This window comes from Stegodyphus dumicola, chromosome 1, assembly GCF_044657685.1.
Source record: "Stegodyphus dumicola isolate Sdum_Otavi_A_Nest chromosome 1, ASM4465768v1".
Taxonomy (NCBI): domain Eukaryota; kingdom Metazoa; phylum Arthropoda; class Arachnida; order Araneae; family Eresidae; genus Stegodyphus; species Stegodyphus dumicola.
The window spans coordinates 113,360,842-113,384,445 of NC_140768.1; the positions used below are offsets into that span (position 1 = coordinate 113,360,842).

Sequence of the window (23,604 nt, forward strand, 5' to 3'; positions counted from 1 at the left end):
CCCTCAGCCAAACTTATGTTCAACCATTAGAGGGCCTGCCCAAATAACGAAAAACAAGCTGCTAGCGATCCGGAAGTGCTCAAAACACGATTCTTCCTTATTAAATTACATCCAGATAATTAATCTTAATCTAAAATTTCCTTAAAACCAAGTCCATATCCCGAGTAACTCAAAACAATTTATAAAGCGAAACGTAACGAACTTTGAAATACGGCTGATGAGCATAAACTCACCAGATCTTAGCATTCGTACAAAAGACGAAAATAAAAAACGGCACATAAGGAAAACAATAAACACTACAACCACAATCACATCAAAACTTCTAACTCAATTTTCTGTCTATTTATTTCCTTCATAATTTCCTCTGCCATTGTCTTTCAAGTTTTGCATAGTTTCTTAAATCAAATCCCAAGTCAAACTGATGACTCAGTGAAATGTTCCGGAATGAAATGCCTGATTCTAAAAAAACTATTCAATGACAGTTTGTCTTACTTTTTTTCTAGACACTGAGTAATTTTAGTTTAACGTATTTTATGCAAGTCGCACCACTCGCCTGCGAGAGTCGCACGCGGCCTGCAAACCACCCCTGCACTTGGTTTATTTGCATATGGTCACTCCTGCATCGTTGCTGAGCCTATAGCATACCTTTTTTGGTAATGCTTTGAACCAGGCCTCCTTCGTGTAATGGTCTTAACCTTTATCGAAATCAGATTTAATCATTGCTTTGTTCACGCGCTGAAACGGAATGAAATCAAATCATTTTTGACTACAGTCATGCGGAGCTCTTTTTTTTTTTTTTTTTTTTCCATTTGATCGCCTGTTGATTTTGCTAGGAAAGTGGAATTTAGCATTTAGATATATGCATTTTTAATTATATTGATCCCGTTCAGAACCTACGTAAATAAAAATTAATATATATACTATATTTCAATTTATTTGAAATAGAAATAGCTTAGCTTATGCGATTAGGCAAATATAAAACATTGTTATCCTTTTAATTTTGTCAAAAGAACTGTTTGTTTTGTATTTTGCTTTAAGAAAATAAAAATACTTAATGTTTTTAACTGGAATAATATTTGTTGAAATAAAATCGAATAAATGGAAACGCAAAATCCCTTTATTTGCGCAACACTAAATACATATTTGGGAAGGAGTTGATACATATCCAACGGGGGGAAAATCAGTTATACCGAATTTTTTACATTCAGATGGGCTATGATCCTTGTTAATCCTGATAAGAGCTCTACTGTACTAATAGACTTTTGTTTTAATTTTCGAGGTATTTTTCGTTCGCAATACTAGCGTGTAATGTCTCTTAACTGTAGGGAAAGAAGTTTGAAAAATACAGATCGCTCTTCGACACTTACTAACGAGTATGATATAAAGAGGTATAATTAGTAAATCCAATAAGATAATCAAATAAAAAATTTCATATATATACATATACATTATTTAGGTAAACAAAGATATTATACAAAGACTTACAAAGCAAAACAAAACTAATTACCTACAAAACACGCCAAAACTGCATGGTGGAAGGCAGAGATGTCTCCGTGGAGGATTTTTCTTCCGTGATATTGATTTTGTGGGAAAAATAATGCAGTGAGGCTATGCAGATTACAAAGTCACGCTGCATGCTCACATTGGGCCTTGTGTATATAAAATAAAGAGAGGAACCTCGATGTCTGAAAGTGTGTACTATGAGGCCGATATGTTTCAAACTATTTTATGCAGAAAGAAGAGAGGCGTATTGAGAAAAACCCATGAATCCATGGATTCTATTTATGAGCAAAAGGCGACGGTTGTGGCGGCTCTGTAATGTTGTGGGATTGTTTAGCTGGCATTCAGTGGTAGTTTTGGTACATCTGGCAATCGTTTGTGATTGCTAAACTCTTTGATCGAATCCCTTCCGAGTTACAGTCGTTCATGCACTTCTTCATTCTGATAGGTTTGATATCTCCTTATATAACAGGGAGCAGCCACATAAGTCTAGAAACACCAAATTATAATCAGAGGAACACACATTTGAGTCTGGAGTCTTGTTGTGATCTCGTAAGCTAGTGGTCTAAAACTGCGGCCAGGAAAAATGTTGCATTTATGTGCTTGCAGCAAATGCGTTTAAAATTTGTTGCAAATTATGTGTTTGTTGCAAAGATTTCATTTCATTTCCATTCAGAACGAACATGAATAACACATCGGAAAATCTATGAAGTGGAGCTATTTTATTTACATTTATTTACTCTAATGTGATTCTTATTCAAAGATTTGAAGATGCAGATTTTATCCGTATATGTGAAAAAATAAAATAAGCTCAGCTGCGAATTTTTCTACTCAGAATAATCACTTTGATTGGGAAAAAATTTATGTGTTAAAAGCAAACATCTTTTTCTTTTTCCGAAGCTAAAAATTAATAAGAACAAACCTCGATTGACCGATGGGTATCTACAGTCCGGTATGAAGATAAATTCCGGGTAAGACTAAAAACTATATCGAAAACGAAGTGCCATCAAGTATCGAGCTGTAGCAAGAAGTAAAAACTTTTATAAATATCTCTATACAAACATATGTATTTTTATTTATGCATCGAAGAAAACTTTAATAACTTAAGAAAATGAGATTAAATTGTTATTATGTATTCACGAGTTTTGTCCCACTTAGTAAATTTTCTCTGAAATCTTACGAATTGCCATAATTTCTTTATTACTTCCTTGTACGAATTGAAGAAAAAATTGCAATCACGAAAATTTTCAATTATCATATTTCAACGGAAATATCCATCTTGACCGTTACCGAAACCATTTTGACACATATATATATTTTTTCGTGACGGACTAAATAAAAGACTCTGTTTTTATTAAATTCCTACTATTAACTCACACTCTTCCTATATCTCGTTCAAATCTTTAGTCGTTAAGAAAATACTTTTTTTTTAATACTCTTATGCCGGGCTGTCGCTGTAAAGCACCCGACGTTGCCGGCTCTGTGACTAAGTATCCCAATAGGGCACAAGATGTTGAACAATCCGGACGGGTCGTGAGGAAGCGTCTCATCCACTCAAGTTCAACTAAATTTTTTTAAACTTGTAGTGGTTGACACTTGATGTTAATACAGATTTTCCCATATTAAATTTTTTTAAAATTCTGATATCATTTTCAACTTGCCTTGAGGAATCGGTTAATTAAGTTAGAATAATTCGAGGAAATAAGTTTAAATGAATGTGTGCAGCAAAAACCATGTATAATTTAACAGGCCAATATAAGGAGGTCATGTTGTGTTCACATCAGATTTTCACGTGAGAAACAGACAGACATCATTGTCAAAACATGTTGTGGGGACCCTAATTTGTGCTTACTCACTAAAAACTTACTATCGAATTTTTTGATGGAAAATATTACTTTCCTTAGGTTTTGGTTGGCGGAACGTAAAAAAAAAAATTAAAGTGTAAAAGTTTTCCATGATAAAATGTTATGAATAATAATAATATATTATCAACTTTATCAAGCTTTCTAAAATTAGATTTGGAGATACGCCCTGCTCCAGAGAATCGCGTCAATACAGCAGTTACGGTTATACGTGACCAGAATATTCAAAATTAAGTTCGGAAAAAGAGTGAAATTTTTTAACGATTTTACGCGGCCGAAGAAAATCACGTGGGGACTATGCATAAATCCAGAACCTGTTTCGACCGCATTTGTTACGTCACAGTCATAACAACAGCGTAGCGGGAACGTGATCTTACCGATTTACTTTAAATCTTCTGCATTCATTTGTAACTTCGGCAGTGTTTGTTTGTACAGTCATCATCAAGAAGGTACACACAGACACCGACTGGCACTTAACGCATCAATGCTCTTTCGAATAAAGGACTTCGTACCGTGTTCTCAAGAGTTCGGAACGTTTCAATTGCCCGCATTATATCTATCGTCTTGTGGAGGATTGATGATAAGATTTCGAGCCGAAGAAAGTTATTTGACTCGATTAAGAACTCTAAATATATTAAGAACTTCGGAAACAAGACATGGTTTATGTTTACATGTGCTAGTTTCATGACATTAGAATGCAGTAATATTAAGCATCTACTATTTGCATTTTAAGAGACGTTTGGATGATTATCGCAGACATCGACAACTTCACATGTGCTTGTTTGTGTGTAAGGATTAATTAATAATTGAAGGTGAGTATAATTTGTAAAATTGCATAATTTCCATCATTTTTACTTCTGATGCAACGAATGTTTTGACTGAAGATCGCTTTTTCTAAAAGCATCTCATGGTTATATAGTTGGAAGAATGTAATGATACATTATGCGTAAGGGCACCATGCCATATACACGAATCTGCAAAATAGTTGTTTCGGAAAAATTGCATTCAGAGTTTTAAACACTTCAATGAAAATCTGTCAGCATAATATAAGTAATAAAAAACAGCTTATAAAATACATTTATGTAAAAATAGCAAGAAATGAAGTTTAGTTGTTTTGACATTGTGATGACATCGTGTGAACTTCCAAGTGAAAAAGCAACGCATCAGTTACAATCATTCCGCTGCTGAAAATGCAGTTGATGCTTGTTGTAACGAATCTCCACTCGCCCCTGTAAAGAAGGATGCAACAAGCGGTAGCTTTAACGAAAATACGTTTAATTTATTCTTTATTAATTATAATGAAAGCGGTTGCTATGATAAACGGTCTTTATAAAGAGCGTATACTCAATTACGGTAAAGTACGAAAGGCATATCTGTCGTTAAGAGAAATTCTTTCGTGAAGCAGATTTGGGGGCAGTGGGTCGTATTCACGTTACACAGATTAAGAAAAACCGTGGAAATATTCATGCAGTCAGATCTTTTGGTATGATTCGAACCCGAGTTGAACTGCCAGTGTTTAGCAGTCTAATCCACACGACCACACTTGACACTGCTGTACTTTCAAATAAATGAAAAACAGTTTAGTTGATTTCTGCTCTTAACAACAGATATGTCAGAGCAAAATTATTGTTAAGTTTTTCGTTTGTTAAGTATTTTGACCCCGTATGCGTTTGATTCGCACAAGTCTGTTGAACCTAGTGATTCTAAAAGGAAAGAAATTAAAGAAAGGAATTAAATTTATGCGAGAAAGTATTTGTACATTTTTATATTGTAAGAATTAAAGCCATGCCTAAAACAGATCGAGGGAGAAATTTGGCTAACTTAATAAATAAATAATTTTTTATACAAAATAAGCTTTTATTTAAACCTTATAAAAAATTAGCAAATTAATTTAGTGTATAGTTTAATTGGAACAAGGATTCAATAGTTCTCCTTACAAAATTCATCTAGAATTTTATATCCCGAATAATATAAGCGTGGGCCATCTTTGATAAATGTATAGAGTAAATGGCTTGTATTTTTAATAATGAATTCTATTAATAGGTTTTGTTATTTAGGGATCCAAGTTTTAATTATTCGGGATATAAAACTGTGGATGAATTTTGTAAAGAAAATTATTGAATCTCTTATTCCCATGCAATTATATAACAAATTATTAGCCCAAACGAGTTATTAGTTTCGAAATCGATATTGCTTGGTTCACTGTAAATGCGTTGTTTCACTTTTATTCGAGTCTGTTGCCATTGAGAATAACATAAGATATTATGCTTTCATGTTTAATAAGTTTATTATTAATTAAGAAACTAAGCTATTTAAAAGTATTAGATGCAGTTCTTAAGCATATTGTTTTTACTTCCTTGTACGAAGTAAAAAGGAAGTATTGTAATCGCGAAAAGTTTCAGGCAGCATATTTCAACGAAAATATCCATTTTGACAGCTTTCGAATGCAATTTAACGATGTTTTTGCGTCATATTTGTACGTAAGGACAGAATAAAAGACTCTTTTCCTCCAAAAAAATTATAAAACTGCTTTAAAATGAATTCTGAAGATAATTTTTTGTGGCGTCTGTACGAACGTATGTACGTACGTACGTATCTCGCATAACTCAAAAACGAGTAACCTCAGAACGTAGAAATTTTGTATATAGGAGTACTATAACATGTAGATGTGCACCTCGTATTTTGGTTGCAATCGGCCGCACCAAACGTATATAAATATATTTATATATATATATATCCACTCTGTTACCCGGCTCAGTGATCTCAGTTTCTTTACTCTTATATGTTTGTAAATTGTACGTTTTTTGCTTTAAAAATGATTGAATTATGTTGTTCTTATCTTCCGGTTAAGGTTTTTATGCCTTTAGTAAATCTGTATGAAATATTTTTACAATTATCAACAATTTTAAAGTGCCGCTGTTTATCAACAATTTTAAAGTTTGTTTAAGTGCCGCTAAGCCTAATAATTTTTTTGATGGCGGCCATTGCTTGTTTACATTTGAAACAGCAGAGTAGTGAATTTGTTGCCAATCTAGAGAAACGTAGCTTCGCAACAACAAAGATAACGCATTCATTTATTATTGCGAATTAAATCATGCTTAATCCTTTCTGGAATTTTTTCGAGGAAATAAGTGTTTAAGATTTACTTAATTTTTAATAATCAGTAATTTTTAATACGGATATTTTGAGTTTTTTTGTATTTTTGCCTTGTCGCGAAGTGAGAACTAAATTAATTGAATGGGAAATACTCAATCGTGTGTGAAAAACTTTTTTTTTTTTTGGTTTTGTTTTTTGTTTGCTTAATTTCTTTTATACATCGTTCCAGCTTTATTATAGTATTTGAATAGAACACGTGGCAATGATTAGATAATTCTTTAATAAATTTTGTGCATTCTGAGTTATAATATGAACGAAATATAATACTGTTAAGTGAACCTAGCGCCAGAGTGTCGCTATGGTAAACAAATAGAGTGAATTTTAAAGAATGCATTTATTCTATTGTGGTTTATGCGCTATCAGCGAAGTAGATTTAATTAAATCCAATAAGTTTAAAAGAAATGCAAGAAAAAATGCGTATAATTTAATATTCCGTACAAGGAAGTCATGTGGTGTACACATCAGATTTTTTACTTTTGAATCTAATTGATTTAAATGCAAATACATTTAATTCATGATACATATAATTAAAAGCATTCAATATTTTTACATTTTTTACTACTATTCTAGTTTTCTCGAGTTTGAATATTTAACTCGCTGCTCTATCACTGATACGTGGCATATACCTTGTAGATTAGGTAGGAAGGATAGAATGTTAATCATCTTGCAATAAATTAAAGGAAGTTCAGAGGTTTGTGGCAAGCGACGTCTTTGGTAGCTCATTTGGTTCAAACATGTTATCGTTATTGGAGGTGTTAAAGCAATAAGAATCAGCGTAAAATTAATAAATTCGCAGGAGTAGTTTCGAAGTTTTAAATGTAGAACCTTCCTCTTCAGCTGCAGAAGTACAAAGGACCTAAAGAGAAGCCTGTACTCAAACGGTAAGAAAGAAAGGAAGGAAGTCAACCATCTGTTGATGAAAGTGAAAACAATTATGAAATAATTTAATTTCCTTAAAAGCTGAAGCTAAAGACGGATTGGAATTATCAACGTTAACTAGAACGGAGACATTTGTTAATGTTTTTTTTTTTAAATAATTTTGACAGATGAAGAATGGAAAATGTGATTTCTGACCAACAGTGCTGGTGAACAACGGATCTATATGTTCCTTTTTTTCCCTAACATATATATGCCTTCCGTTCATTATAGGCAAATTTTAAGGCTTTCTTAGTTTGACCAATGTAAATTAAACCACATTGGCAAAGAATCCACTATATATAACAGGAGTTCATATCCGGAATTAAGTCTTTAAATATGGAATTGGAAATTTTATTGATAGAAGAGAAAACAATCCGAAAGGTGAATTTCTTTAAAATATGTGCAATCCAGTAGCTTGACTTCTTTCGTCTTATTGTTATCGCCTGAGCGCAGGCTTTTCTTTCGCCACTTCCAAGCTGAAGGATAAGGTTCTATATCTAAATATTCAAAGCTAGTACTGCAAATTTCCAAATATTACTCTGGTTCTTGTTGCTTTAACACCTCCAATATTCGTAGTAATGTTCATAGTCTCGCTGAGAGAGAAGAAAAGACCTTTTCATAACATGTCTTTAAAGTGTTAATGCTACGTTGTGAAAGGACGAAAGAAAAGGTTTACAACAAGGAAATATTTTTGAAAATGCAATTCATCTTCATCTAGAAATAGTTTCTTAAGTAACTCATGAACCCATGATCTCATGTAACGTGTTATTGGAAAACAGATTTTTGACAATTTTATATTGCAAGAAGTGGAATTGCTTTAGAGACCGGAGCAATAAATTTCGGAAATAATGAAAATGTTTGCCAACAATGAAGTTTGTAGAATCATTAGGTTATTTTGATGCAAGAGACGTGAAAAATGTGCAGTTTCCTCGCCGGGACTAGAACCCTGAACCTCTCGTATACGCGTTGAGTATGCTTCCAATTATACCACAAAGGCATGCAGACAAGAGGGAGAAAATACCTTATAAGTTTTTCAGCTTATTTTCAGTAAATTATTTTTAATGCGTATTGAAAGAGTTATTGAAAAGTTAGTTTTGCGGAGCTTCCAGGCTAATACCTGAACAGATGGAAAATCACAAAGCGATCTGCGCATACTGCTACACGTAGCAGAGAAAAGAAAAGTTTGTTGCATATCGTGGTCTTCCTAAGAAAAAATGCATTGAAGGAGGCCCTGGATCCATCGACAATAACGTGAGAAGTGTGGTTTTTCGGGTAAAGAAATCGATTACTTAGGTCGTGAGACAGGAAACAGCAATCATGCCCTGGATCCTACGCTGCAATTAAACAGCTATAAGGACCACGAATAAAAAGGGATCCAGTCGGTTTTGGGACTCATGGGACTTTATCGGGACACATGGGACTTTATATCCCGAACTATGCACTGACCTTTGACCGTCTGACGCATGGGGTTTCAGTAAGAAAGCCCAAAGTTCCGAAAACTACCACGAGAAAGAGATATTTTCTTTATTTTAATAAGAAAATGCTCTGGTATTTCGTACCTGGATTTATGTACTTTAAATATATTGCCTTAATTTCTTGGTTATATTTCAAGATTCGCGTATATATACGTTATTACAGATATCACGGAAAATATTCTAAACTATACGTATATATGGCTTTGCCGGTCAAAGAATTTTAACGGATTTGACGAGAGAGTATTGTACGGTAGGGCCACGTCGAAGAAGCCACTTTCAAGAAATTGAAAGATAGTCTATGTCAGGTTACATTTTTGGCCACGCTTGATTTCACTTCAGGTCGCCCAATTTTAATTTTTTATTTCAGATGTATTTCGGATGCTTCAGATTTCGCGGTCGTCTGTTGTCTAATTGAGAAAGATTCGGGAGGGCATTTTAAACCAATCGCTTTTGCGTCCCAAAAATTATCTGGTGCACGGACCAGTGAGGCCTGGACACAGTTCGATAAGTTGATTTCGGGGGAAACGGTGGAGATTATTAACGGACCAGAATTCCTCGAAGTATCTCACCGAAACCACACCCTGGAGTCCGAAATTAAACACCTTGGGCTGTCTCGCTCTGCAAAGGAGGAATTTTAAAATTACACATGGTCCAGTAGTACAACATCAGGCCACGGACACTGTGTCATATTTAAGTGGAAGACCACGAATTTATAACCACATGGTTATATTTCTTGTTGTTAGGTTCTTATCAAGGTAATTTATTTAATTAGTGTCAGTAAATAAAATGTTTTGTGTAACATAGATGTATTTGTATAAATATATTTAGTTTATTCCTACCTTTTATCAAGAAAAATTAGCAAGGAAACTTTTTTATCAATAGACAGACTTTTTTTTCGGGGAGGGAATATATGTAAATTTGTAGCGGTCGAATTAATCTCCCTGCATCTGGTTGATAGTGGGAGATTTAAAAAAATCCTTGTGTTGCCACATCGCAAACGCAACATATTTGTCTTTCGAATTTAATTAACAAAATCAGTAATTTAAAAGAAAGTGTAGCCACTGCACAAATTAAAATATTTAAGTTCGTTATTTAATTTTTCTTTCGATTTATTCTGTCATTAACTAATAAACTAAGCGAAAAAAATCAATAAACGCAGATTCATTTCGCTTATTAATTTCTAGCTGGAAGTGAGAAATGACATTAGCTGGTTTCATTAAAATGATCTCTCTCTAGATATGTAATGAAGAGGGTTAATTTATTGTTTGTGTGTGTGTGTGCCATTCACACAAATCTACGCTTTTACGCAAATCTACGCTTGGTGAAAGTTTGCATAACTGACTTTCAAAACAAGATTAGAGTCATTGTCCACGTAAGATTTCGAAAAGCCATCTCAAGGGGTCCACAATTATGGCGTCTATGTTAGAATTTTGCTCTCATCACACCCTTCTTGCGTACACCTGAGTCATCTTAGTTTAATGTCTCCGTTGTTGCATTCCCGCTGCCAATATATCCTAAATAAGGAATTCGTGATTGTTTTATTACTAAAAATAAATATTGAAATTTCTGCACACTAGTTTCAACTCTGAAAGCATATCACCCATCTTACGTTCGACACGTCACCGCTGTTGCGTTCTCGCTATCATTTCTCACTAAAACCGTTAGATGGCACCATGCTTGTTTACTGTTGAAAAGAGCGCAAAACTTTCCAGAAGCCTGCGCAACATTTAAAGCAGAATTTAAGTGCTCTGTCTATCGGTTTTTGGCGAATATTTCAAAAACGCTGAAGAAATCGGCCAAAGTGGGTAGCGATTTTCCAAAAAAAGACATAACCGATAGCAAAATAAGTATCAGTTCTTACTAAAACCATTAGTTGATGCCGTGTTAGTTATCTCTTTAGAACAGGTGCAGGATTTTCAAAACAACATAGAATCTTTGGAGCAAAATTTAAATTTGCTCTATCAGCTTTTCGCAAATGCTTCGAATTGGGATTTTGAAAAAAATAACTCCATCCCCTTGAATGAAGCTACTTCACTTCCGATAGGACCCTGACAATGCTGAGTACTTTAGCTAGTATATCATTAGAACTGATAATTAATTGTTTATTTATATAAAGCTTTATCATACAGATAGGTCAAGCCTTATTCAAAACATGTGGTCTAAATATTTAAACCAATGCATCAAGCGTAGGTATCACACTCACTAAAACAGAGCTTTTGTGTCATTAGAATCTGTGATTTTTTACTGAAAATTTGCTTCTATTTGTAAAATTAAAAATAATGGTAAAACATTAGTAAACCATTTTTTTCCTCAAAAATTTCAAAACGTTTTTTTAATTGGTCATCTTTGAATTATTTATTAGCAATTAATTGTATTATTATTATTATGTTGTATGTTATATATCAGTTGTTTTCAAACTTTGTCGACTCACGAAACCCTTAAAAAACTATACGGTTTTTTGGGGAACCAAATCCCAAACATAGAAAAAAATATCTTAAAATAATATTAAAAGTAGGATGTTCTAGATAGTTTATGTAGAAGCATTTAAAGAAAAGTATTTTTATTAATAAATTTCAACATAAAATTAATGCAATTTACTCATTAATAGCATTAACTCATGTTTTAAGTGTCACCTACCCTTGCATTATATTCAAGGCATTTAAGTCGATGTCTATCTAGACTGACGTTATCTGCAGTCACATTTCATATTCTGCATTTATGCTTCGAATTGGTTCAAATTCGAATTTAATTTGTTTCTATATTTTGTTTTTCTTGCCACATGTCTTGAGGAAGATTTTTCACATAAATATCTTGGTTCGAATGCATTGAAATGTGTATAGCTGTGTGAGAAACTTCTAGGTATTTTGCATGAATCTACAGCCAAAAATTTAGGAACTGCTTTAATTTAGCTTTAACATCGAATCTGTTGATATGTCGATTAGTTGTTCCTTTCGCTCCACTGACAAGCCTTCTGATTTATCATAGTAGCTGAACGGATACTTTGTTCCAGTTATAATCAGTTGTTTCATCTGGGAAGCATTCCTGTTATAACTTTCTTTAATAAAAAATGTCCTCCACTGTATAATTTTTAACACTGTTGTCTAAATTCAGTTCGTTTTTCACTAGAAAACTTCGCACAGAATTGTCAGTCACTGTTTTTGATGTATGATGGCCAGACGTTAAGTTTTTAATCTAATCTGTAACTAAACATATCTTCCTACTTTTTAGTCAATAAACATTAGTGTGAGTGTTTTTTAATTTTCTTTCAAATTTTTATTTTGACTAAGGGGTTCCGCAGAGCACAGTTTGAAAACTCGCTGCTATATATTATAGAGAAAAATGTACGAGGCTCGCTGAAAAATGTATTCTAAAAGAACAACGGGGTCGATGCAAGAAAGGGACTGCAAATTCCTGATTTAGTAGAATAAAGAGGTGTTTCATTTTAAAAAGCAAGAACCGAGATGGTAGATTTGTATGCATTTAGACTATAAATGGCATCTAACATAACATTTCCTGGAAAAAAACAAGGTTTTCGTCATGTAGCTTGTTTTTCTTTTAAAGAACAAGGATACGCGAGGAAAGTGAAACTTCCGCCCAGCATCCAGAGCATGTCTAATAGAAATGATGCGGAATTTTGTTTGTAACAAATCAATTTTCCAGTAGTTTCCTTCAGCAAAAGCAAATTTATAATGATTGTCTTAACGGGATAAGCAAACTTCCTAAGGCATGAGCAGATCTATAGTGTCATATAATTATATTACAATCTGATATAAATCTTATTCAAATATTCCAAGATACAGATTTGATTAACTTGATTTGATTATTTTATATGTACTTGTCAAAACATAACCGAGCTAAGTTACGAATTTTTAATCTAAGAATATCGGCTTTTGTTGAGAAATACATTTATATGCGAATAATATTTTTCATAGTTGAAAATTAGCATGAAAAGAACTAGACTGACCGACAACCTTCTACAATTCGTGATGAAGATAACTTCTTTTTTCTCCAAGATTACAAACTTCATCAGAATCGAAACACCATCAAGTTCCAAGTGTAATAAGAAATAAAGAAGTTTATATCTATTTACACGCATATATGTTTATTTTTACTTACGCGTTGAAGAAAACTTAATAAATAATAGAAAGAGACCAAACTATCATTCTTCATTCTCAAGTTTTGTCCCACTTAATGAATATTCTCTGAAAACTTAGATATTTTACATAACTTGTATATTTTTAGTCTAATTAAAGTGTAAAATATTTAATGATTAATTAAACATGTTAGAATTCTGTGAAAGAAATGCCAGCCTAAGAATTTAATATTTATCTGTCAATATTTGAATCACAAAACATAACCAAGAGAAATGTCTTGCAAATACCAAACTTTAGATTTCAGATAGGAAATAAGTTTGAATTTGAATTTTTTCGTTTGCGACAATATTTCTATTGTTTATGTATGTTTTGATTCATTTTTAGTAAGCGAAATTTAAATTTTATAAGAATTTTTTTTTAATTTTATTTATAAAAGTTTTCATTCTCTTAAAAAAAAATTCAGCTATTTTTAAATCGTGCATTCTGCCCGTAGGCAGTTTGAGTTCGAGACCACTGGTTCAAATGATTTACTTTTGGACTCTATGTTTTAAAAATATAGAATTCAAAAAAGTAAATTTTTAAATTTCATATATTAGTTTAATTTCTCCCTTTCTTCAAAAGCCAGATACTGGACCAAAATGAAGTATAAATATGTAAACTGACGCTCGAATGCACAATCAGCCTCAGCTGTTGTGTGAGTACCGAATTTTAAGCTTTATTATACAATTAGGTAATATAACGGTCTTGTGGCTTTGTACTTGATTATTAATTTGAGGAATTTCGTATAAAACAATGAGAATTCTTTAAATTTAGTATATTATTTACTTTAAATTCAGTATGTACCGTTTCTAACGATTTTAGAATACTTATAGCTTCTATTTTCCATTTCGTTGCTGTTTTCGTAAATGTTTCGTTTCGTTAAAAAAATGGCTGCTTTGCTCGTCCTGTTGCTTTCGGTATAAGATAGTAGCTCCTCCCATTTTCTAGAATTTTTTAGACATTCGAAATCAATTTATTTAACAATTACGGAAAATAGAGGTTATTGTTTTTGTCTAATTATAAATTCTTATCTTTTTTAGTATCAGAGGTAGTCTCACTGTCGATCTTCCCTTTTTTACCCGCATCACTTTCAAGTAATAATATTCCCATTGTTATAGCCGTGTATTATTTTGAAGCAATACTATAGTTACGCTTTTAAAGAAATAATGTGGCAACAGTTAAAATTCTATCGAGAATTCTGAAGATGCCTTACTTTTATTTGATTTTGGTGTTGAATTTCATGTGCGTAAATGCGAAGAAAATGATGTTTAATAAATAAAGTTAAAAAGACCAAAAGTTAATGGTAAAAGGATAAAAAAAAAATTATGTTAGCAAAGAAAGTGAGCAAGCTAAAAACATTTTTATAAGTCGTCTTGTTAAGAAATGTGACTAGTGGTATGAAGAATCGAGAAAAGGCTGTAGAAAATAAAAAATATATGGCAACAATGAACATTGCTTTCGGAGCTTTAAAAATATGTTGCTTTTAAAAATTCTGAGATTTTTCTGGTTGAAATTTACGTGGCGTAAGTGCGAAATCAGCAATGTTTAGTAAAAAAGAAAAAAAAAAAAAAAAAAAAAAAAGACAAAATTCTGTTAACAGGAGCGAGTCCAAGAGCAGAATGGTAAACCGCGTGCTTAGCGAGAGCATAAACAACCTCAACAAACCATCTAGAACGATGTTAATATTTGAATCCTTTCTGATTTTTGTTTTCTTTTTCTCTTTTTTTCCCACCTTTTCCTTATCTTAGTTTATCGGCGGGAGGGGAGAAAGGCAGTAAGACCTTTATTTAAAATATTTAATAAAACTCAGTTGCTCGTGTTAAATAAAACTCAGAATAAACTAAAATTGTGCAAAGAAAAGATAGGGAAACGACTTTTAAATAAAAAGTAATACATTGTTAATTTATTTCACAATATATAATTCTGATCACTGACATACAGTGAAATTTCTCGTAACCGGCAATATCGTCCATTAGCGGCTGAGCGGTAAAATCCACTGAACACTGGTAATTCGCTCCAGGCGACAAGTCCCGAACGGTTTAGCTGCATGGGCGTTTTCTTGTTTTTTCCCCGTTTACGTAAACACGAGCCAGTTTTTCTTAAAAAATCCTTCATGAGACGCCCCTTCCTTTGTGTAGCGCATAATAAAGAAGAACGTAATAATAATAATAATATTAATAATACCCTAGGAATATCACGGTAAAGGCAGTTTTGGGATTCTAAATTTAAATTCAGATTTTAAAAATATGGGAAATAAAAATATATAACAGACTAAACAATCTGGCAACCCTCTCATATGTAAAGCTATGTCACTTGCCCATGAGACACCACCATATGACTTACATCACCAGCAATCCTTACAACTCGTAAAGACGTCGAACGTATCCTCACATCATGACGTGTAAATTTAAAGAAATTAATTTTGTAAAAATTAGAAAATTTAGCATTTCATACCTTCACGCGGTCATTATACTTATAAATAGGAAAACTTGGTACTTAATATTTAAAAAAAAAAAAAAAAAAAAAAAAAAAAATTTGACTCCTTTTATGACAATTTAATTTTTTAATTTGCAGTTTATGTGGTTATGCATTGGAGGATCAATTAACAAATTAGAACAATTCGATGTTAATTTTTACCTCAAATGACATTATTTCGTGATTTACTAGTGTCTTTAATTTATAATTTTACTATATTTATTAGGCCGAAAGAATTTTTGCACGAGTAATTGCTAAGTTTTCAAAATCTAAAAATGCGTTGTTAGTATTTTAACGAAGCGTAATTATTTTAGAATTCTTGTCAGGTAATCGTAATCGTAGTTAAGGCACAAATATTTTTCATTTTTTAATGATCGCAAATAATATTACGTGCCAATATGTTTTACTATAAAACTTCATAGAAATAAATGCTCGTCACATAATCTCTTAAACATCAGAAATCTTTTTCTAAATGATATTCTATTTTTAGTTGCCGACAAATGTGAACATTTCTCTCTTCAGTTTGCGTGCCGCGCTTCAATATGGTTCCCCATCTTAATATCAAATATCTTAGTCGGTTTTTATTATACCAGAGTCAAACATTTAATATTTTATTTTTTATAAGGAATGCAACATTGCCCTAAACATTAGGTATCATAAATTACAACCAAGCCTGGCAGCGTATGTCTCTAAGTGTAAAACAACAACTGAGCCTTGAGAAGGGTGTAAATGACCCTTTGTTTAAAAGTAAAACAACAACTGAGAGTTGAGAAGGATGTAAAACACCCTTTGTTTAAAAGCAAAAGAACAACTGAGCCTTGAGAAGGGTGTAAAAGACTCTTTGTTTAAAAATAAAAATGAGCAGAAGGCACATCTGGTGCTTACAGTTCAGCCAACCACTTGTGGTGATGTACTAAATTATAGTAACAGTATGTTCAGATGTAAAATAAATTAGTAGTCAAAAACTAAACAATTCAATTTAACGCGAAGTTGTCTCGCAAACCCTAACCGGCGTAGATATTCAAATATGGGCAATGATAATGCAAGGCCGAAGACTACAGATTTTATCTGAGCTAGTAGCAACTTCGTAACGTGGCTCCGAGAGGCAGAACACGCTCTATATCTTAAATCTAAAAACCTCAGTTTAAATACTCACGAATTAATTTGCATTCTGGAGTGGAAACAGAAAGTGTTAGAAAGAAGTGGCAGTACAGGTTTAAAAGTGTCCACTGATAACATCGCGGACGAAAACGTCGCGGAGAAAACAACCGGTCTAAAACATAACACCTGGTTAATTAAAATAATAAAAACTCTGCATGTTGATACTGTTTTTTACAGAGAAAAATATAATAGCGTAGATGAAGAAAACCACTCCTTTAAAAGGGGTGGAAGTAAGAAATAAAGTTAGAACTTCCTGATGCAATATTAAAATCCTATTGAACAAAATTCTTTGCGTATTCTTTATTTTTAATGCTGGGAAAAAGGAAAATAAATGTAAAAATGCCTGGAAATCGCTGATTATTCTGAGTTCATAGTTTTATTCAGTTTTTTCGGAATTAATATGATATTCGTAAAAGTAACAAAAGGAAATTATCTTGACGTCGATAATTTTTTTGGGTTCGTATAATTATCATAAAAGTACATGTTAAAATACAAGGGAAGGTAGGGAAATTTGCTACCATTCCACAAATGTAATCTTTCCATTTTAATCCAGAAATTCGGCTATTTGCAGGCAATGCGTTTTATTGCTTCAAACAGAATACTTATCAGGTTCCTTTAATTTGAATAACCAGTTATTTTAGTATTTGAATCTGTACTGTCATTCCTCTCTTTCCATTTTCCCGCCAGAGTGCAAATTAGTTCGTGTGTATTTATAGCGAGCTTTTGAAATGGTTAAGGTAGAGCGTGCTCAGCCTCTCGATGCCATGTTGCTAGGTTTGCTATTTTAGGTAAGAGTGCCTGTCTTCGGCCTTGCATTACAATTGCTGACTGTTGAAATCTACGTCGTTAAAGTTCTGAGCCAACTTGGCGCTAAATTGCTCTATATAGTCTCTGGCTACTAGTTTATTTAAATTTCTCTTTACGTTTTACTTACTGCTTTTAAATTTCTCACCATAAATACTGGCAGAATTGTAAGTCTGTTCCTTTGTTCAACTTATTTAGTTTTAAATAGTGTCTTATTTAGTGTCTGTTAAAGTTTCTGTGGTATTTTGGACTTAGCGATAAGTTGTTTGATGTCTACGTAGATTTTAACATTGTATGACGGTGAAACTTTACAATTTCCACGCATCGGTGTGTTGCCATTCAGTAAAGTGTAAGATATTAAACTTTCAAATTTAATCTGTTACGGAGCAGCAAACCGAGTGATTGAAAAGCAATAAGCGCAGCTCTTAAAAATAATTTTTCTTTTTTTTCTAACCTCATTAATTTAAATAAACGTGCATTTAAATCTTGAGACGTCTAATCAGAAATATATGTATATATATATATTTGGAATTACATTAACTAGTATCATTAAAATCAATGTATGCTTTTTTATGATATTATTGAACTCTTTTAATCGGCTACTTTTCAAAGAAATAATATAGCGAATATTAAAAAAAAAGTATGACAATCTCTAACACTTTATTAGGAATTCTAAACATATGCTGTTTTTAAATAATTTGTGATTTTGTTCTTGAACGTTATGTCACGTAAGAGTGCGAAAAAGATGATGCTTAATAAAAAAGATAAAAAATTGTATTAGCAGGAGTGAGTCCAAGAGCAGACTGGTAACCTGCAATGCCTAGCCAAAGCATAAAAGACTTTAACAAATATTCTAGTGCGGCATTAAAATCTGAATTCTTTTAGTTTTTTTTTTTTTTTTTTTAAATTCCTTTTTATTTATTTATTTTTTTTCCCAGTATCACAAACAAAGCCTATTTTGGCAACGGCATGGGAAAAATGCCGAAATGATTACTTAAAACCTCTCCTAAATATCGATCCATTTTTAATTATCTTCTTCTAGATCTAGATAATCCTTGACTAAGAATTTATGGAGAGATATAGCATCCATTTATCTCAAAAGAAAAAATAAATAATTATAAATAAAGTGAAGTCTCTTAAACTCGTATCTTCAAGGATTTGACCCCAAAACATTTGACCCTGCCCTAATTGTGTGACAATTGGTTAATAGTTTAATAATTTTGGCCTGTAATTGAAAAAAGACCATGATTAAAAAAAAAAAAAAAAAAAAAAAAAAAAAAACGACGACCCCGTAATTCTTACGACATTTGCCAATTAGAGGTTCATATTTAAAATTTAGATATTCATAGGCAAAATAAAAATATTAAGTTTTTAAATATAACTTTGTTTAGAGTTATATTTCTGGTAAAATATTTAATAAAATTTTAATTTCTTTTTCCATATTCTTTTCACTTAAATACAGTGGCTCACATTTGTTTGTGTTTCTGAAATTCATCTGCGTAGATCACTTTCTAAATACTATTAAAGCACCAGACACAGAGTTTATTTCAAATATATCATTTTTTTCTCTGCGTTAAATCTTGCTTGTTTTAAAATTTATATCATCAAAATATTCCTTGTAATAAAATAATTTGTTCAAAAAATGATCAGTAACTCACATAATAATTCGGACCCTCAAAATGTTTTTAAAAATGTTTTGGTAGACAAGGTTCCTCATCCTAGTACGAAGTAAAGGAAATATTATAATCGCGAAACATTTCGGGTATCATATTTCTTCGAATTCCATTTTGACAGCTCTGAAATCCATATGAATAATTTTTTTGCTTGACATATGCACGTACGGAGAGAATAAAGGACTCTTTTTTTCCACTGGGAAAAAAGACACTGAAGCTGGCGCAGAAATTGACTTAATTCGCTATTCTACTTAAGTGTATCAAATTTAAACAAATGGCAGCCCCGTTAAGCCAACAAGACGGATGGTAAAATGGTTTTAGAAGAGATTTTTTTTTCGTGACATCTGTGCGTACGTACGTACTTATGTACTATATATCCCACATAATACAAAAACGTGTAGCCTCAGAACGTTGAAATTTTGTATGTGCTATAAAATGTATTTGTGCACCTTCCTTTTTCGTTGCAATCGACCGCATGAATACACATATTCCCACCCGGCTCTCCAAGCTCAGTATTTTTATTCTTATATGTTTGCAAATTGTGCAATTTTTTTGCTTTAAAACTGTTTGAATTATGTTGTTCTTATATTCCGGTTACATTTTGATGCCATTAGTTAATCTGCATGCAATAATTGTAGAATTATCAATCATTTAACAGTTTAAGTGGCAGTTGGCTTAACGGGGCTGCCATTTGTTTAAATTTGATACACTTAAGTAGAATAGCGAATTAAGTCAATTTCTGCGCCAGCTTCAGTGTCTTTTTCCCCAGTGGAACCGATAGTGAACTTTTAATTTTCTGCACCAAAAATTTAGTCTTCCTGGCCCTTGGCTGAATTGCTTCTTTTTGTGCAGAAACTTTAATTTTAATTGTAAGAAAATATTTTAACTGTTTTTAACTGTATTTGATATTTTACGTTTTTCTGTATTTTACAATTTTTAATGTACATATTTTGAGATTTTAAATACTTTTGCTTCCTGCGAAGTCAGAACTGAATTGATTGAATGAGAAATATATCTCCAATTGAAGTTCGTGTAAATAAGTTTAAATGTCTTTGTTGATATTTTCTTAGCCATAGATTTCAGTCTAATAAGAACAGATAATACTTCTTTATACAGAGATCAAGCTATCAATCGAAAGCAAGCAGAAGATTCCGATAATCATTATTCAACTATGCGTAAGTATAGAGCATAAGTAAATAGAATGAAATCTGCATTAGGTTAGGGTCATCGCAGCTGTTGTTTCCTACGGATGTTGGTTTAAGTCTATCGCTTTTGTTAATGCAGTTGCTTTTAATACCAAATTTCTTAAAAAGTTTTGCCAGATTATTTCATTTGATTAACTCTACATACAGTTGAAGAATGGTTCTATAATTTTGGAATTTGGGAAATAGAGTTTATACGATGTAAATGTGATTTTTAAGGACTATATGTTTCCTCCTTATATCATCAAAGAGAATATGTCTTCATGCTTAGAATCTACAGTGTCTTTCTTTCCTTCCAATGAATAGAAAAGCAGCAAATATATCTTAATCTCTACTATTAAATATTAAAAAATATCTGTGTATGGTTTTTTTTTATTATTATTATAAATATTCCTCACATTTAAAAAAAAAATAACGGCATATAGAGACACCAGAATTTGAACACAAATAGTCTTCCACTCAAACATGAGCAACTCGAAGCCCGATTTTGAATTTGTTTTTGATTTATTTTATATCTTGTGAAAAATGAGTTTTTGATAAAAAATGAGTTTTTGATAAAATAAATTTGATAAAATATCGATGAGTTTTTTGATAAAAAAACTCGTCGATACCAAAACATTTTTAAAAATTTTTGTGTTGCCGCTTTGCAAAACGTAAAATAATTGTCTTTCAAATTTAATAAAAGGACTCATAGATTTAAAAGAAACGTGTTGCCACTACCCAATGTAAAATATTATCTTACACTATTTGGCAAACTATTTATTACCATCTAGCGGTGTGCAAACATTTAATTTTTCTTTCGTATTTATTCTGTTACTAATTAACAAATTAAGCGATTTAAAAGCAGTAAACAAATCAATTTTCAATTATTACTAACTGGATTCATTACTAGCTGAACTCTTGAAATTACATTGGCTGGATTCATTAAATTCACAATATATATATATATATATATATTTGTAAACAAATAATTAGACATAGTTAATTGATCAAAATTTTGATTTTTGTCAAGTAGAAGTCTGCCGATGTAAAATTTAGTTGGGTACTGGATCATAGTTTTCCCTTTGGTTCTGCAAAAATTATCCATAAAGCTTCTTCAGTTGATAGTCTGTATTTCTGTGGAGCTTTTCACATTCAAAAAAAAAAAAAAAAAAAAAAAAAAAATATTGTTTTAGGCATTTAACTCTAATCCAATCCTTCCTAACTCTGCCAGAATTCTATTACGTTACTTTTTCAAGTTTCACTCCTATTTTCCTCGCTAGACGGCGCTACATGTAGTGCTGGGTTTGCTCCGCCTATTACTTTCGCTATAAAAATAATCGTCACTCCTCCTATTTCGCAAATATTTTTTTCTTCTGAAAAAAAGAAGAACCTGTGTCTGATCCTTAGAACTAGACAGAATTTTATTCAAAATTTACAGCAAACTTAGGCTTTTTTTTACTTAATTAATCTTGATTCTAATGCTAATACATCTAAATCATCATTTCGTCAGTTAAATAAAGATTAACCTACTGAAAAGTTCAGTTGTTTTGTAGAAAAGTTAGGTTCAAGAAAGAAAGGTTTTAAGTTTAGAAAAGTTAGGTTTTGAGAAACGTCAGTTTCTGGGATTACCAGAATCTTTTATTTTAGATACTTCAGGCTCATATTTTTCAGCTCGGCTTACCTCATAACTTAGTAACAGTAGCTGGGGTAGATGGTCCAGTCTTTTGCTTCTGAAAATACACGATTTTTTTTTTTTTTTTTTAGTTTTACATCCATGCATGCCAAAGGATTCATTTCATTAACATTGCATGCCATTAGTAACATTCGCTGGGAAACAGCAGCCCATTATCTTAGATCTGCCACTTGTTTTTGACTAACTTTTTGCCTCTAAGTCCAAATATAACCCCAATTTTCGTCTATCACGTCAATTTTTCAGGCTACAATCTGCCCTCTCTTTGTCTCGAAAGTCATACAAAATAAGTCTATAATGGAAAATAAAGGGAAAACTCGCCAAATATACAGCTCACAAAGCATAATTTTATTCATAAAAAGGTTATATATAGATACTGTAAGTTAAATATTGTTCATACAAATAGTAAAGTTTTTTACCATGAGGTAAACATACAAATTTAGATGCCAATTTTCGGTTAAGGCTTTTTCTGGAATGTTTAATTTGTGGACATTCTCGCTCGATGCCCCAACAGTAGTCAGCCATTTTATATGTACTTCCCGCCTACCTTGGTACCTTACCTCCATAACCTTCAGATCTTGGTGGAATCGCTCACCTTACTCATCACTGACTGGACGAAGATTTTTTGGGAAGTTATCAAGATGGCTTTGTAAATAATATGCAGTTTGGTGCTCAAGTTGCAGCCTAGCATTTTGAAGTTCTCCGAAAGTTGCTGGACAATTTCGCTCTAATTCTGTGCTCGTGTATTTCCAAGCAAGGCTTTGACAATGTTTTTGATTGCCAATCAAGCCTTCTTTTGATGTTCTGTCGTTGTTCCGCTGAAGTGTTAATCTTTAAGAAGTTGTCGAATCTGTGAAATATCAAACACCCGACCTTTACCTTTTCAAATGACAGGCTAGGAAATGCCGGAATGAGATATTTGAAACAGTCTTTTTCAATTGGCAAAGCCTTAACAAACTGCTTCATGATACCCAGTTTATATACAGAGATAGAAATATAATGTTCTTATAGTTGGCAAGTGACTTATGTAGAATGTTTGGATCACTTGGTTTCAGGTCAGATCTTGGAGGCCAATCCGGCTGCATCCAATGTTTCTTACAACCTCTTCTGCCCCACATACACGAAAACAGGGATATTTGCTCTGTCCGCTTTGCTGTCCAAGAAGAAAGCAGACTATTTTGCTAGCAAACTGAACTGAATGGCCTGTTTGGAATTGCACTAAATAAATTTACATTATGGAGGAGGGCACACTTAAATCTTCGCTTTGAGCTATCGAAGAGCAAACGCCACTGAATTACTTTATAAATTGAAATTCCCAACCCTTCTATTAAACCATATTCGTTATGACAATACACAAATCCATTATCACTTCGAAAGCATTTCAGAAATCCGCTTTCACTTGATCGAAAGTAGGATACGTTATCTCCTTTTCAAGCAAGTTTTTCTCGTGCAGTCTTGATGCTAACAGTTCTGAAAGCTTTTTGGGGTAGTTCCAAATCTCGAGCCAAATCATTCAACTCATGTGGGTCAAACCCTTACGAATGGAATCATCTTCAGTTTCAAAATATTCGTT

The 23,604-nt window shown here is 32.4% G+C and overlaps 1 protein-coding gene across 2 annotated transcripts in view; it reads left to right on the top strand.

Moving 5' to 3' along the window:
* Positions 1-3,804: 3,804 nt before the first annotated feature.
* LOC118184166 (sulfate transporter-like) overlaps positions 3,805-23,604 on the top strand; it is a 257,622-nt gene continuing 237,822 nt past the window's right edge. The window contains exon 1 of one of the 2 annotated variants that reach the window (XM_085819539.1): positions 3,805-4,174. The gene's annotated coding sequence lies outside the window, so the exon portion shown is untranslated. The remainder of the gene's footprint in view (positions 4,175-23,604) is intronic. The other variant, XM_085819550.1, reaches the window with a different exon arrangement.